General features: G+C 35.9%; 1 long non-coding RNA gene across 3 annotated transcripts in view; it reads right to left on the reverse strand.

Moving 5' to 3' along the window:
- Nucleotides 1-7,462: 7,462 nt before the first annotated feature.
- LOC116591661 overlaps nucleotides 7,463-16,433 on the reverse strand; it is a 137,257-nt gene continuing 128,286 nt past the window's right edge. For all 3 annotated transcript variants that reach the window (XR_004286095.1, XR_004286094.1, XR_004286096.1), the window contains 2 exons: nucleotides 11,164-11,298; nucleotides 7,463-7,610 (listed from right to left, as the gene is read on the reverse strand). This is a non-coding gene — a long non-coding RNA (uncharacterized LOC116591661). The remainder of the gene's footprint in view (nucleotides 7,611-11,163; nucleotides 11,299-16,433) is intronic.

Consider the following 16,433-nt stretch of genomic DNA (forward strand, 5'->3'; position numbering starts at 1 on the left):
AAATAAGTATAGAAACAGTTTCACACGAATGACACTTTTTAAGTACAGAAAGGAAAATACACATACATTAGAAAAGTGTGGAAAACACACATTACAAAGATACTTTTCAAAGTGTGAAAGACACTTTTCAAATAACCTTTTTGGTCTATCTCTACCTAAAATATTCATTTTATCTTCAAAATAGATTATTTCCCTTAGTTCAAAATTATTTTGTTTTTAAATAATTATCCATTTTTCCATTTTTCCCCAGTTCCCAGTTTAATGAAAAAACAATCTGATCCCATCACCATTTCTCTTCTTTTGTAGGTAAATTATCTTAAGACAATTTTACTATAGATTTCACTATATGTAGCCTCAGTTTATAAAACTCCCTCTATGGGCAGGTAGGTCTGTTAGCATTCATTCTGTTTGTTCTTCACTGGATCCTTTGGATCTGAGTATGTTTTGCCTTACTTCAGCTCTGTAAAATTTTCTTTTAATGTTTCCTTGATTATTTTCTTCCTTTTATTTTCTCCTCCCTCACATTTTTTGGGATTTCCCTGACTAGGGTTTTAACTACCCCATGACTCCTTTTACGTTCCAGAGAGTTCCTCAATTTCACTTTCAGCACATTTATCTTCTTCCTGTAATTTTACCCATCAGAAGACTTTTTAATCTCTAATTCCTTCTAATTCTTACTTATCTAATCTTGTTTTATTGTTTGAATATACTCCTCTGAAGATATTTGTCAGAACATAAGTAAATTTTCTAGCTTATATTTGTCCTGTTTTCCTCTGTGTTTGTGGTCTTCTGTGCTAGTCTTGATATGTGTGTGTGTGTGTGTGTGTGTGTGTGTGTGTGTATTTTCTTCAAATGGATGTTGCTCTTCGGATGTCCTTTTGTATCTATCTGTGACAACCTTGGCTGATGAGACTGATGTTGGGTATATTCTGCTACTATAGAGTCAGGATCATTTCCACAGCTGGTGACTCTCTAATGGGAGGGCTGGCTACAAGCAGGACTGGTCCTGGGCAGAAGGTGATGGCTGTCAAGAATCACTATGTATTGCAAGGCCTGGGAAGGGCTAGGGCCTCTTGGAAGTGCTAGAAGGAGGTAAAGCAACTGGAGAAATCCCACCTATTTCTGGAAACATAAAATATTTTGTTATTTTTCTTGTTGTTCAGTCCCTTTCTCAGGCCCCAGGGGTTAAATGTCAGGTGACCAAGACTCTCAGTGTAGAGTAAAGACAAACTCAGGATGAAGGAGTGGTGTGAGAACTGAACCACAGGCAGCAGACCCTGTCCCTGGTCTGTGTTCAAACACCCACTCCCACTCTTCACAGCAGTCAGTGCTGCCGCTGGGGTCTCTATAAATCAATACTACGAAAACACTTCCAACTCCACCACAGGGACCTTTCCCCTCCTTTGGGGCTTCCTCAGCAATCTTTTATGGATGAATATTCTCCCTCAGTCTTCTTATTTTGCAGAAACCCAGTAAATGCCTCTGACAACCAAAGAGCCCATTCCCATACCTGCTCGAAGCAAGCAAGGTTGCCTCACTATTGCAAGTGAGCACATAGCCAGGCATCTCACTGCAAACTTATGGTTGAAGTACGACAATCCATGGGCTTATTTTCCCTTTTAAATCAGAAGTCTGTAAATATTTTTTCCTGATATTCATTACATTCAAGCCCTATAAGTAGACATCATATCACTATTATTTGACATTTGTTGTTCTATTCTAAAATAGTCACACAAGTTAATAATTGAACTAACTGTGATGTATAAGATGATAATGGTTGAGATGTTGAGAAAATAATATTCAATGTAGATTTCTTGAAAAGAGTAGATGTTTCAATTACAACTGGAAAGATAAACTTATCAGACAAGATGAGGTAATGGAAAGGTAAAAGAAGGGAGAAGAAACAATATTTGCCAAAGTGGTAAAGTGTGAAGTATTAATGAAATGTTATGGAGGTGGTAATAACATACCAAAGTGTTAATAAGCTTCACCTTTAGTATTTGGCAAAAATCCGTTGTGTAATATTGGCTTTAGGCTTTGGACCAAGAGACTGTCAAATATCCACATCAATGTCATTTCTGTCATACCTGAACTTGCACCTGATCAATAATGCTATGATCGCATTTTTAAGTTCAAAATAAACAGTCCAAAAGTACTAGCAATGCAATTTTAGCAACACTTTTGGCTTTAGAGTTAATATCTAGAATCACACTCAAATATATATTACCATTATAGATATAATTAGGCATATACTCTCTTTAGGAATATTTTTACTGAAGCAATGTCAGTTGAAATATGAATTTGTACTTATCACTGCAAAAATTAAGTGATCTAACAATTGAAGATCAAGATTAACTACACAAGCAGTTAAATAGATACATAGATTGGTGAATATTATACCAGAAATTACTTCTGATGCAATAATTTTGGAATAAAAACATATCATTTTAGAGTTAGATATATTTAAATAATTTTAAATTAAGGCAAAGACTGATGGAGATTATACTCTATTGAAATTCTAGTGTCCATACAGTTGGTTCATTATTTTAGCATCAATAACATTAAACATAACTTTTAAATGTTTCATCATTTAATACCATTGACTCCAAGAATTTGTAAGGAAAAAATTCTATTTGAGAATTGAAAATACTTTCTATCTTGAAAGGATGAATCAACAGTGTATCAACATTGTCACCTAAAATTTCCACGAGAAGAACTCCAATATCCAAGATAAGTCAAAATTTATCCAGTCTTAAAGTATACAGAATGCAAAGACTGTGAGAAAGCATTAGAGATGGACATATTAGAGAGTGAGAGAGAAAAATAGAGAGGTGGTTAGCATAAGAGTTACAAAATAACTCAAAAGGTATGGTAACACTCCAATTGCAATTAAAGTTTATTTCCTGCTCCTATACTGATTCACAGAGGGTGTTCTTAGGAAATGGCTCACCTCCATATGGTGGTTCAGCTGCCCGGATTTTCCATATTTTGGCTTCCCTGTTCCCATAAAGACATGTCATTACATGCCTCCAGCCAGGGAAAGGAGAAGGAGTGCATGGTAAAGGGTGAGGAGATACACTCATTTCTTAAATTCTTGACCTGAAAATGGTATATATCACTCCTGATACATTTTCCCTGGTGTTCATAAAATAGTGGTATTTTAAAATACCTTAACTCTTTATAGTATATATCAAATATTTGTTAATGTCTAGAAGAGAAGACTTTTTTTTTTTTAGCATCGCAGTTTTGTGGTCTAATGATAGTTTGGACTGCTTGTTTGTGTCCCCCACCAAAGTTCATATATTGAAATCCCAACCCCCAATAAGGTGATATTAGGAAGTGGGTATTTAAGGGAGAATTAGGTTTAAATAAGTCTTGGGGTGGGGCTGAATGATGGTATTAGTATTCTTAGAAGGGAAACAGATTAGAACTTGCTATCTCCACCGTGTGAGGATACAATGAAAATATGGAGGTCTGCAAACCAGGAACCAGGGGTTTCACCAGGAACACAATCAGCTAGCACCCTGATCTTGGACCTTCCAGCCTCCAGAACTGTGAGAAATAAATTTATGTTGTTTAAACTACCTAGCCTATAGTATTTTGTTACCACAGCCAGAGCTAAGACAGACATTGGCCCTGAGAAGTGAACCATTGATACAATAGGCACCCATCTGTGTGGAAGCAGCTTTGGAACTGGCCTAATGGGCAGAAGCTTGTAAGAGTTTTGAAGAGCATGCTAGACATGGCTGACATTGCTATAAAGGGAATTTAAAGTGGATTTCCAGTGAGGACTCACCACCACTATAAATATTCCCTTCTAAGAATACTAAGAGAAAAGCTGTAGAAAAAAAGCTTCAATCTTCTCAGGGAATACATAAAATAAATAATTACTTACAGAATATTGGTATAAATAAGGTGGTAAAGGTCATTCTGATGAGGTCTCAGACAGAACTGAAGAACATATTTTTGAACAATGGAATAAAGGTGATCTCTGTTCTAAAGTGGCAGGAGCTGGGCTGAGTCGTGTTTAGGTTGTAGTATTTTGTGAACAGTAGAACTTATGAGCAAAAGAATTGGAACCCTTTTTTGTTTGTTTTATTGCACTTTGCTTTATTGCATTTTAGGCAAATTGAAGGTCTTGGCAATCATATATGTACTGGGCAGATCTATGGACACTGTTTTTCTAACAGCATTTGCTCACTTCATGTTTCTGGGTCACATTTTGGTAATTCTTACAATATTTCAAACATTTTTCATTATTATTATATATATTATGTGATCTGTGATCAGTGACCTTTGATGTTACTATTGTTAATTGTTTGGGGTCATTGGGAACCATGCCCATATAAAACAGTGAACTTAATGGATAAACATTGTGTTGTATGTGTTTCGACGTCTCCATTGACTAGCCATTTCTCCATCTCTCTCCCTCTTCTCAGACCTCCCAGTTCTCTGGGATACAATGAAAATGATTAGGCCAATTAATAACCCACAATGACCTCTAAGTGTACAGATGAAAGGAAGAGTTGCTTATCTTTCACGTCATTTCAAAATCCAGAAAAGATTCATATTAGTGACAAAGCATGTTGAAAACTGAGATGGGGGGAGCCTGGGTGGCTCAGTGGGTTAAAGCCTCTGCCTTCAGCTTAGGTCTTGATCTCAGGGTCTTGGGATCGAGCCCTGTGTGTGGCTCTCTGCTCAGTGGGGAGCCTGCTTCCCCCCCTCTCTCTGCCTACCTCTGCCTGCTTGTGATCTCTATCTGTCAGACAAATAAATTAAAAAATTAATAATAATAAATAAAAAATAAATAAAAAGAAAACTGAGATAGGCCAAAACTAAGTTTCTTACACCAAAGAGTCATAGCCAAGTTGTGAATGTAAAGGAAAAGTTCTTGAAGAAAATTTTAAGTGCTACTCCAGTAAACACATGAATGATAATAAAGGAAACAGTCTTATTGTTAATGTGCAGGAAGTTCTAGTAGTCTGGATGGGTGACCAAAAGAGCTACAACATTCCCTTAAACTGAAGTAGAATCCAGAGAAAGACCCTGAACTCTTTAATTCTGTGATGCTGAGAGAGGTAAAGAAGCTGTAGAAGAAAAGTCTGAAAGCAGCAGAGTTTGATTTATGAGGTTTAAAGAAAGAAGCCATAGTATACGGTAAAGCAGGACGCATTGATGCAGAAGCTGCAGATAGTTATCCAGGAGATCTAGCTAAGATCATTCATGAAGGGGCCTACACTAGACGGTAGATTTTCACTGTAGATGAAACAGTCTTATATCAGAAAAAAAAATGTTTTTTTTGAAAATCTAGATTTTCATACTTAGAGAGGAGAAGTCAATGCCTGGCTTCAAAGCTTCAAAGGACAGTCTGACTCTCTTGTTAGAGGAGAATGCAGTTGGTGACTTTAAGTTGAAGCCATTGTTCATTGACCATTCTGAGAATACTACACTCCCTAAATATTGTGCTTAATCTACTCTGCCTGTGCTCTATAAATGGAGTAACAAAGCTTTCATTGTAATGGCCTATTTATCCAGAGCGGCTCCATTTGGGTTGAATAGCCATTTTGTTGTTTATGCAGTAAAACTTAAACTGACCCTGCCCCCTCCTCCCCCCAGGGGACTTAATTAAAAGCAAGTTCTGGAAACCAGTCCCAGGTAACAGAGCCCAAATACAAGGGCGGGTCAGGCCAGGTGGAGACATCCAATCAGTGGGGCACACATACTCTCTCCCTAGCTACCAAGGAGTGTGGGCCCCGCCTTTTGGGTGCTGATTCTGACCAAAGTGATAGGCTAATTCAAATATCTACTATAGGGTGAATTGTGATTCAATTGGTCACTTGTGTGTGACCTAGCACGACTGGGCAGCTTTCTCTGTGTGTTGTAATCTCATTGGTCACCTGTGTGTGGCTAGGCTCAACCACATGGCCTTTGCCCTTTAAAAGTTAGGGAGGCAGGGAGGGGTCGCCCTCTCTGTAAGAGGCAGCCCCAACCGGTCGGTTTGATTCTTGATGCTTGGTGCGAAATAAAGCTTTGCTTGACCTTTGCTTTGTATAAGTCTCATTCCTTTGATTATGGACCCATCAGGATTATTTCACTTCTGTTTACAACACATTTTACTGAATATGTTAAGCCCATCAGTGAGACCTCCTGCTGGGGGGGGAGACTTCTTTCATATTACTGCTCATTGGCAGTGCACCTTATCATCCAAGATCTCTCATAGAGATGCACAATGAAACTAATATTATTTTCATGTCTGGTAATGCAATATTTATCCTGCAGCCTATGGATTGAGGAGTTATTTTGACTTTCAAGTCTTATTATTGAAGAAATGCATTTCATAATTCTATAGCTAGGGCCTTTGGAGGTAATTAGGTTTAAATGTGGTCAAGAGGATGGGGTCCCCATGATATAATTAGTGTCCTTCTAAGAAGAGAAAGGATTTTCAGTCTCTGTCATGTGAGAATAAAATGAGAAGACAGCTATCTGCAAAGCAGGAGAGGGTTCTCATTAGGAACTGAACCAGCAGGCACCTTGAGCTTAGACTTTAAATACCCAGAACTGTGAAAAATAAATTTCTGTGGTTAATCCACCACATCTGTCATTTGTTACGGCAGTCCGAATTGACTAAGGTAAATGATGAATTCAACTCTCTTTCTACTTTACTTCCTTGCTGAGAGATAACTGCTTATTGGATTTGCCAGAGCTAACAAGAGAATGAATCAAATGCAAGGAGTATTTAAATAATAGAAAATCAATACAAAAAGTGTCATGGCACTGTTATTGGCTATGAATGATTTACTGATCACTAGCATATAAAGATACGTCCATATCTTTCTGTTGAATTTTTACAACATAATTATATATATATAAACAAAAAACAAACAAAAATATTCTTCCTTCTTTTAATATATATATAATATATATATAATATATATATTCCTTTTTTAAAAAATATATACATGTACATATACATATATGTACATATATGTATACATATGTATGTATACATGTGTGTGTGTGTGTGTGTGTGTGTGTGTGTGTGTATATGACCATGAGTAAAAAGATGGGTGGGTACTCTCAAAAAATCCTCCCCCGCCATAGTCAAAGAAGAACTGTGACATTCAGGAAGGATTCATTCACATTTGTTCTAATATAAGCTTTTTTTTTTTTTTTTTAAAGAAGGAAGAATACATTTTTTTTGTTCGTTTGTTTTTGAAGAGGATTCTTGAACGAAAGAAAGAATTAAAATATACATTGTAAGTCTACTTCCCACTCCTGATATTATTCAGTACTAATGGTTAACTGAAGATAAAACAGCTTCTTTTTTTTTTTTTTTTAAAGATTTTATTTATTTGACAGAGAGAGATCACAAGTAGGCAGAGAGGCAAGCAGAGAGAGAGGAAGAAGGAAGCAGGCACCCCGCTGAGCAGAGAGCCCAATGCAGGACTCGATCCCAGAACCCTGAGATCATGACCTGAGCTGAAGGCAGAGGCTCAACCCACTGAGCCACCCAGGCGCCCCGATAAAACAGCTTCTTTTAAATAACCAGGACGGGTGGGATCCAAAGTGTAGGTTTTCCTTGATTTCTCTCTAATGGTGCTGCTATCCATCTGTTAACAAAAATATTGCAGTCAGCGTACATAGTATGAATACTGAGGCAGGTGAACATTAATGCATTATTTTGTTACCTTAAAACCAACTATTTCTGAGCCTATATATCAGGACCATTTTTCCTTCAACTTTTGTATGAAACAGTGGAATTCATTAAAAAAAAAAGTAAGAGAAATAAAACAAGATGCTGAATGGAGACAATCATATTAGGTATGTATGGGAAAAATGTTAAAAAGCATTTTGGCACATAATTTGTAAAGCTTCATTTTGGGGATCACATCAATAAAAGGCCTGAACATCATGAATCATATTTTCCAGTCTGGCAGATGAGTGACTGATAAATCTATACCTCAGTTAGTCATCTCAGAAAGATGAGATAATGATTTAGCCACAGCCATTCATAGAACCCACAGTGGGGAAGACAAAAAAAAAAAAAAAAGTATTCTTGTTCCAACCTCAGAGGAAAACAAATACTTATTAAGAATTGCAAAGTGTATAGTCCAGTTTCTACCAGGATAATTCAGCAGCTGAAAGTGTTAAGAAATTATTGTTATTGTATGATAATGTGAAATTTTAAAGATTTAAAAAATTGATAAAATTGCTATATTAATTTTGGTAAAATTCTGGTTTATTTAAACTAGAAATTAATTCTATCTATTATGGTAGTATTTGGGATCTTCCTTGGTTCTGCCTGAATATGGATGTTAATACCTAGTGTTTCATATCTAGTCAAAATTCAGGTTGGTTGCACTTCTCTTTACTAAGGATAGTTTGGTTACAGGAAGAAAGAAAAAAAGAGATATTAAAAAAGTATCCTGAAGCCAAAATATAGAGGATCTTATAGGTCCTACAAAGAATTTGGAATTCATCTCCTCCATAATGGTGAAGGCAAATAAAGACTGTAAATGTAAAAGAAGACTGGATATACATTTGGGAGAAAAAAAAAACATATATATATATATATATATATATATATATATATATTCATTCTTTTGACAGTAAGAAACATCAGGTTTTAATTGTGTTGCTTAGAATTTGGGTACTTTTATAAAGACATCTCAAACTCTAGGATTTGGCCAAAACTATACATAGAATGCAATAAATTAAAATATTTTATGTTAGGGTTCAAAAATATTTTGTGCTATGGCATTCTAGATTCATGAGTTACTCAACATCATTCTATATTTTTCTAATCAATGCCAGTGAACAGCTACAGTTGAACTAGATATGGAAAGACAGGAAATGGATTCAGGAAAGTTTTTTTTCCCTTACAAGATTTATGTTTTAATTGTTTAGATATACACAAATGAGTTTTAGCTGAAAGAGAAGTACATCACATATAGTAGTTTGTTCACATGTTCATCAAATGTTCATCATTTATTATTTTATAAAAAGAGGATATCAGTTGGGAGCACCTGGATGGCTCAGTTCATTAAGCCTCTGCCTTTGGCTCAGGTTATGATCATTGTCCAGGGATCAGCTCACTGGTGGGCTTTCTGCTCAGCAGGGAGCCTACTCTCCCACTCCCTCTGCCCCTCCCCTGACACTCCTGCTCTCTCTTCTTACCTCTGTCATTATCTCTGTCTCACTGTCTCAAATAAATAAAATCTTAAAAAAAAAAAAGAGGACATCAATTTTGAGGAGTTTAGAATTACAGAGTTGAGATTATCACCTTATTATTCTGAATTCAAGGATTTCTGTGATGTAAATGGGTATGCTATTAGAAGAAGTAGAAAAGAAAGACTGTGAAAAAAAGGTAGAAAGGTAGAAGAAAACAGCAGCCTGCAGCAAAAGTGAAAGGAAGCAATTTGATGATTAATCATGTTCTCAATAACTTATTTTAATTCCCTAATACTTTGTCTAGCATGTCTCCAAGTTTCCCCACAGCCTCACAAAGCTTTCTGACTTCATTCTTTTTTCATGAAGGTACACCCCTGGGTCTGTGTTCCAGTGCTGTCATTTGCCAAGCTGTTCAGCATTAACACCTATTTCTATTTCCTTGGTTGTAAGGTATCTCAGGGAGTGATGGGCACTCCTGCTGCCTCTAACTGGATTTGTCAACTACTATGCCAGTAGTTAGAAATTAAATTTCTTTTGTCAGAATCTTCTGTATTCTTAGATGATTATTTGTCAGCTCTTTCCTTGAAATAGAATATTCACATAAAGAAAGAGTTATTTTGGTGTATATTCAGGTAAAACTGGGAGTATTCTCCCCAAATCTAGTATTTCCTCAAATATAATCATAAAGCATCAGTTTCATAAAGTATCAGGGCTAAAGGGTAGTCAAGAATAGAACTGTTTAAGCAAAAGGCAGTGACTAGTAAAACTATATTACACTTTTTAATGAGTCTACCTTGGCGCCAGTTGGATTTTAGAAGTATGGCTTCAGATAGGATTTAAAAACACTAATAATAATATCCCCAAACTTTACACATTTTACCATCCAAAAATATATGATACTCACATGAAACTTATAAAATAGTTTTCATAATATTAAATAAAGCTTAATATGATCTAATACACACTATTTGCCAATCTGATAAGAGCTAAAAATAGAGTAATAGAACAAGTAATTATTCATGTTGTACCCCAAATATAAGTTTAAATAGTCTTTGTAATTTTGAGATTTAAATAAACTATTTATAATACAGTCCTGCAAAAAAAAAAAAAGTCCTTTTCTCTGAATCGAGATATCAGAACAGACATATGGTTGCCAAAAAATGACAGTTTTGGACATTCCACATGGTTGAGTGATGGCTTCATTCAACTTCACAACATCTGCTTTTGGTAAAGGTCTTGTAGTTTTGTAGCACATTTCAGATATTTCAGAGAAGAAAGAGAATTCTGGTCAAAACAGAATTGTCTGTAATTTTGTTGTAAATTATGTTTAGGAGCCCAAACTTTTGGGTATATAATTATTAAGAGATTAATTATTTACTCAAAAATAATAATGTGCTAGTCTCCAAAGGCCTTGGTCTCAGTGAACTCATGGATTAAGAGTGGCATTTCATAAGTAAACAGATAATTAGAATATTGTGTTGCCATAGATACTATAGAGCTACACACAAGGTATTACGGGAACAGGCACAAGGAGTTCCCAGTCTAGATTATATGTTGGCTAATTGAACATAAAATAATTAATAATAATAATAATATAATCTAAAACCAAAAAACATAAACAAAAATGGACTCATAGAAACGAGGAAAGGGCCTTTGCAAGATCTAGTTCAGCCCCATTTTATTTTATTTTTTATTATTTTTTAAAAGGTTTTATTTATTTGTCAGAGAGCGAGAGAGAGCACAACCAGGTGGAGTGGCAGGCAGAGGGAGAAGCAGGCTCCCTGCCAAGCAAGGAGCCCAATGCACGACTCCATATCAGAACTCTGGGATCATGACCTGAGCCAAAGCAGCCACTCAACCAACTGAGCCATCCAGGCGTCCCAGCCCCATTTTATATGTAGGAACACTGCAGTATAACTTAATATAGAAATTGATAATGGAACTCAGAACTTTATTACCAACTTAATTTTCCTTGTGCCTCAAAGTACTTACTAGTTAGTTACCTGAAGTTGCTCTGTCCAGGACTAATTTCTGGACAGGCACCACATATTGTGTTGATGACTGGTCTTATCGTCATAGATCAGGTGAGTGTGGAATCATGTCACAGAATAGCAGCCAGAGCTCACTCTGTAGTTGAAAAGAGAATTTAATGAACACAAAGCATTGTCTCAGCCACAGAAAGGATTTTATTACTGTATTTGCCATGAGAACTTTTAATTACAAAGTCAGAAATTTCTCTGTCATACACCAAGAGGGCAGAAGTCAGGAGGACCTTCAGATAGGACAGTAAGACTTGACAAAAGAGGGATAGAAACTCTTGATGGCAGACTTTACCAAAGGGTACAAAACTGTATTCATGGCAGTAAATTACTTCACGAGTGTCAGAGAAGAAAGCTTTTGCAAAAGAACATGGTGATGTGCCAGGGGAAAATTCAAGTCTTGTTCTATGAAGTTTGCCTCTTATCACTTGGAAAAAGGAACTACAAAGAAGGAAGAAAGAAAGAAAAAAAGAGGGAAAGAAGAAAGAAAGGGAAAGAGGGAGAGAGAGAGGGAGGGAGAAAGGGAGGGAAAGAGAAAAGACCAGAAGGCATTGTGAGGCTTTAATAGAATAGACCCCTGAGGCAGTCGAGTTGGTCAAAACAAGTAAAAGTTTATCAGAAACAAGGTAATGGGGAATAGCTTATCATCCAGACTTCTGAGATTATTATGTATCATACTGAGAGCATATTCTGGTTGAATGAAAGCTGTATAAGAATTAATGTAGTGCTTTCCTTTGTAAATGAAATACCAATGAGTATATATGATATAACAACAAAGTAGATGCCATGTCTTGTAAAGATTCTTGGGAAAAACAAAAAACATGAACACCTTTGTATATTTTGCTATTTTATGCATGAGAAGATCATGCTGTAGGCTTATTGTAAGATTCATGCTTGGGATAGATTTTCTGAAAAAAAGAAATAAAATGAAGGTAGGTTGAAGTTCGGTACTCCTGGACTTAAGCAAAATTAGTAAGTAATCCACAAAGCCTGTTTTTCCTTGACTTTATTAGCATATCCTGATCTCAGCTACTGAGTGGTATATCTTTTTTTTTTTTTTTAAGATTTTATTTATTTGACAGAGAGAGATCACAAGCAGGCAGAGAGGCAGGCAGAGAGAGGGGGAAGCAAGCTCCCCGCTGAGCAGAGAGCCCGACGTGGGGCTCGATCCCAGGACCCTGAGATCATTACCCGAGCCGAAGGCAGGGGCTTTAACCCACTGAGCCACCCAGGCGCCCCCGCCATGAGTGGTATATCTAAAGAGTATACATTTCACTTGTAAACTTTACTAGTTATACTGAGTAATATTGTATAGATCTGATAATGATTTCAGAACTGATTATAGGGCCTCATCTGCAAACTTGACTGGTTAGCTCTGAGTCATTTTATTAAAAACAATGTCACTTCCTTCATGTGATTTTATAGGTATACACACACACACACACACACACATATATGTGTGTATATGTAATGTTATTATGTACATTATATAAAATGCATAGTATATTATTTAATGTATAAAATGTCAATGTTACAAATGAAAATGGACAATTATCTAATAAAGAAAAAACAAACTTTGGAGAAATGACCATGTTTTGGAGGTTTCATGAAAATGAAGACCACTTGGAGCATTAAAATTTCCATAATTGTGGGAAGCTACATGCAAAAGAATGAAACTCAACCACTTTCTTACATCATATATAGAAATAAACTAAAAATGGAATATAGTTCTGAATGTGAGACCTGAAACCATAAAACTCCTAGAAAAAAACACGGCAGTAATTTTTTTGACATCGGCCATAGAAACATCTTTCTGGGTATGTCTTATCAGGCAATGGAAACAAAGCAAAATTAAACTATTGGGACTACACCGAAATAAAGAGCTTCTGCATGGTGAAGGAAACCACTAACTAAATAACAAGGTAACCTAATAAATGGGAGAAAATATTTGAAAATGTTATATTTGATGAGGGATCAATATCCAAAATATATGAAGAATGGATTTGATTTGAATAAAAAAGAAAAGGCAACTCAATTTTTAAAAAAAGGACCTAAACAGACATTTTCTAAAAAAGACATACAGATGGCCGACAGACACACGAAAAGATGCTCAACATCACTCATCATCAGGGAAATGCAAATCAAAACTAAAATGAGATGTCATTTAATCAGAATGGCTAAAATCTAAAATATAAGAAATAGCAAATATTGGGGGAGGGATGTGGAGAAAAAGGAATCCTTGTGCACTGTTGGTTGGGAATGCAAATTGGTACAGCCACTGTGGAAGAGTATGGAGTTTCCTCAAAAATTTAAAAATAGTACTACTATTTAATACACTCATTCTACTACAGGGTATTTTCCCAAAGAAAATAAAAATGCTTATTTGAAAAGATATATGCACCCCAGTGTTTACTACAGTATTATGTTTAATAGCCAAGATACTGAAACAACCCAAAATCTACCCATAGATGAATGGATATAGAGATGTGATTGATTGATTGATTATTCAGCTGTAAAAAAGAATGAGATCTTGCCATATGCAACAACATGAATGGACCTACAAGGCATAATGTCAAGTGAAATAAGTCAGACAAAGAAAGACAAACACCTATGATTTCACTCATATGTGGACTTTAAGAAACAAAACAAAGAGGGGTGCCCGGGGTGGCTCAGTTGAACCAAGCCCTCTTCCGACTTTTGTTTCCGGCTCATGATCTCCTGCTTCATGCATTCAAGCTCTGCAACCAGCTCTGTATTCAGCGCTGTCTGCTTAAGATTCTCTCTCTCTCTCTTCCCCTCCCCTCTTCATGCTCTCTCTCTCTCTCAAATAAACAAAGCTTAAAAAAAAAAAAAAAAAAGGAACAGAACAAGGAATGAGAAAAGACAAAGCAATAGACTCTTAACTACAGATAACAAATCTATAATTGCCAGAGGGGAAATGGGTGGGGATAGATGAACTCAGTAAAGCAGATTAAGAATGTATTTTCTGTGATGAGAACTGCGTGGTGTAAAGAATTGTTGAGCCATTATATTGCACAGTTGAAACTAATGTAACACTATGTTAATTATACTTCAGTAAAGTTTTCATAATCACTATGGCTTAGTGGCTATGAACTTTGAACTAAGCCTCCCTTTGTGCAAAACCTGCACCATCTCTCGTCATAGTTCTGAGGACTGAGGCAGAATACTCCATCATATAGTCTTTAACTGATTCTGTGGCAGAAGGGAGACCTACACTATAGATTTGTATGCTGATTAAGTGAGATATTCCTTACAAAATATCTAGCAAAAACCTGGCTCATGGCGGAGGGGAAAAAAAGAAAAAAAAAAAAAAAAAAAAGAAAGAAAGAAACAAGATATCCCACTTATCAGTATTACAAGATTAAATGTTAGGACACAGGAATTTCTAAATCCTGGCAATGCCACACAGAGCAGGATAGAGCAGGATGGCTTTGAGTTTCAAAGGTAATCTATAAATAGTTAGATGAATTTTAATTACTTTGAAATAATTCTGGGTTCACAGATTAGAAGAAATAAACTTTTAAATAATGTCTCCTGAATACTCAAATAAGTAAAAATACCATACAAGTATTGTTGCACTGGTCTTTTGGGGTTGGGGAAAATATGGTTAACTGAATATATGGGTAACTCAAATTTATCACAACCATACTTTACTTTTTTCCATTCATATAGTGAAGAAAAAAAATTAGTCTTTTGTAATTTCAATAAATTCAGCCCACTAAGTGCTACTGAAAGATGTTTGAGTGGTTTGTGATGTTATAGGGCACCTATAGTTTTCCTCCAGAGACTTGCACAAAGGGGATATAGCATTGCAACTAGGGATCTCAATTATTACATTGACACACAATCGAGATATAAATAAATACATCGAAAATAACAGAATTGTTAAGAATACCAAAGAGATCTCACTGAGTACATTAATATATTCAGAGAAAATAACTTGTCAATCAGGAAAAAAAAAAAAAGATTGGTCAGGAAAGGGAGCCTTCAAGCATGATTTGCAAAAGCAATTATCTATAACATCCATTCAAGCACAATTCAGAGGTTCTTCAAGAAAGAAAACCTTCACCAAAGTATCTATGGTGCTATTGGTAAACCCTTTCTGGAGACAGACTACTTCAAGACAATTTTATTAACATAAATAAGGCGTTCCTCTCAGTGTAGAAAATTCTAATTATAATAGGATTGGCATCAGAACAAGAGCATTTAAAGCATTAGCATAAGAAGGGTCCTAAGGAAAATTTGGTTTCATCTGTAGAAATTCCTACTGTGAAAATAATGGATATTTTCACTTAAAATTTATCTGATCTGTATACTAATTAATAAATTATGATTTGGCTTTGTATTTCAATTTCATGAAGAATTGGTTTATGTTTCCCTGTGAAAGGAATTTGTTCTCATGTGTAGACATATTAAGTTTCTGACTATGAACATCTTAGCACCGGATTTTCCCTGAGAGAAAACCCCAGCATAGGTATGCTGGCTTCTTCTGGAAACATCCAGATCCAACTAAGTTTCCATTATACTATCATATTAGTCTTGTCTTTATGGAAAATCTATTACCAGAGATTAATTATTATCATTTTCTTTTTTCTAAGCTTCATAACAAGCTGTTATTCCCAAACCTCTACCAACAGCTCAAAATTCCTTAATTCCTGACTTAGCCATCTACACTGGGGTGTCTAAAAACAAATCTAAATTAATCAGTTTAGAACAGAACTCTAACACCACCCTCTAAATGCACTCTTGTCCTGTTTCTCCTGTACTCTTCCCCATTAAGTTCAGTGGCACCATTTTATTTAATTGTTCAAGCCTAAAAGCTGGGAGCCTATCCTCCCTTTCTTCTTCACCCCTAAGTCAAATCATCATTGCAATTCTTGTCAACTCATTGCAAACATTGATTGGGTTGTTTGCAACTCAGTGAACTGATCCATTCACCTCACTACCTCCTTGATCAGCTCTCACTTTTATCCTAATACTACTATTAGTACTATTAATACTACTATCTGGTCTAATTGTCTTCCCCCTTCCTCTCTCTCATAGATGAATGTTTGTTCCCCTTCCACACCACATTTATATGTTGAAATTCTAACTCCCAGTATGATGTCAGGAGGTGGAAATTTTAGTGGGTAACTGGGTCAGGTGGTGGAGACCATGAGCAGAATCAGTGACCTTGTAAGACATTAGAGAGTTTTCTTTCTC

The sequence above is a fragment of the Mustela erminea genome, chromosome 5 (assembly GCF_009829155.1).
Source record: "Mustela erminea isolate mMusErm1 chromosome 5, mMusErm1.Pri, whole genome shotgun sequence".
Taxonomy (NCBI): Eukaryota; Metazoa; Chordata; class Mammalia; order Carnivora; family Mustelidae; genus Mustela; species Mustela erminea.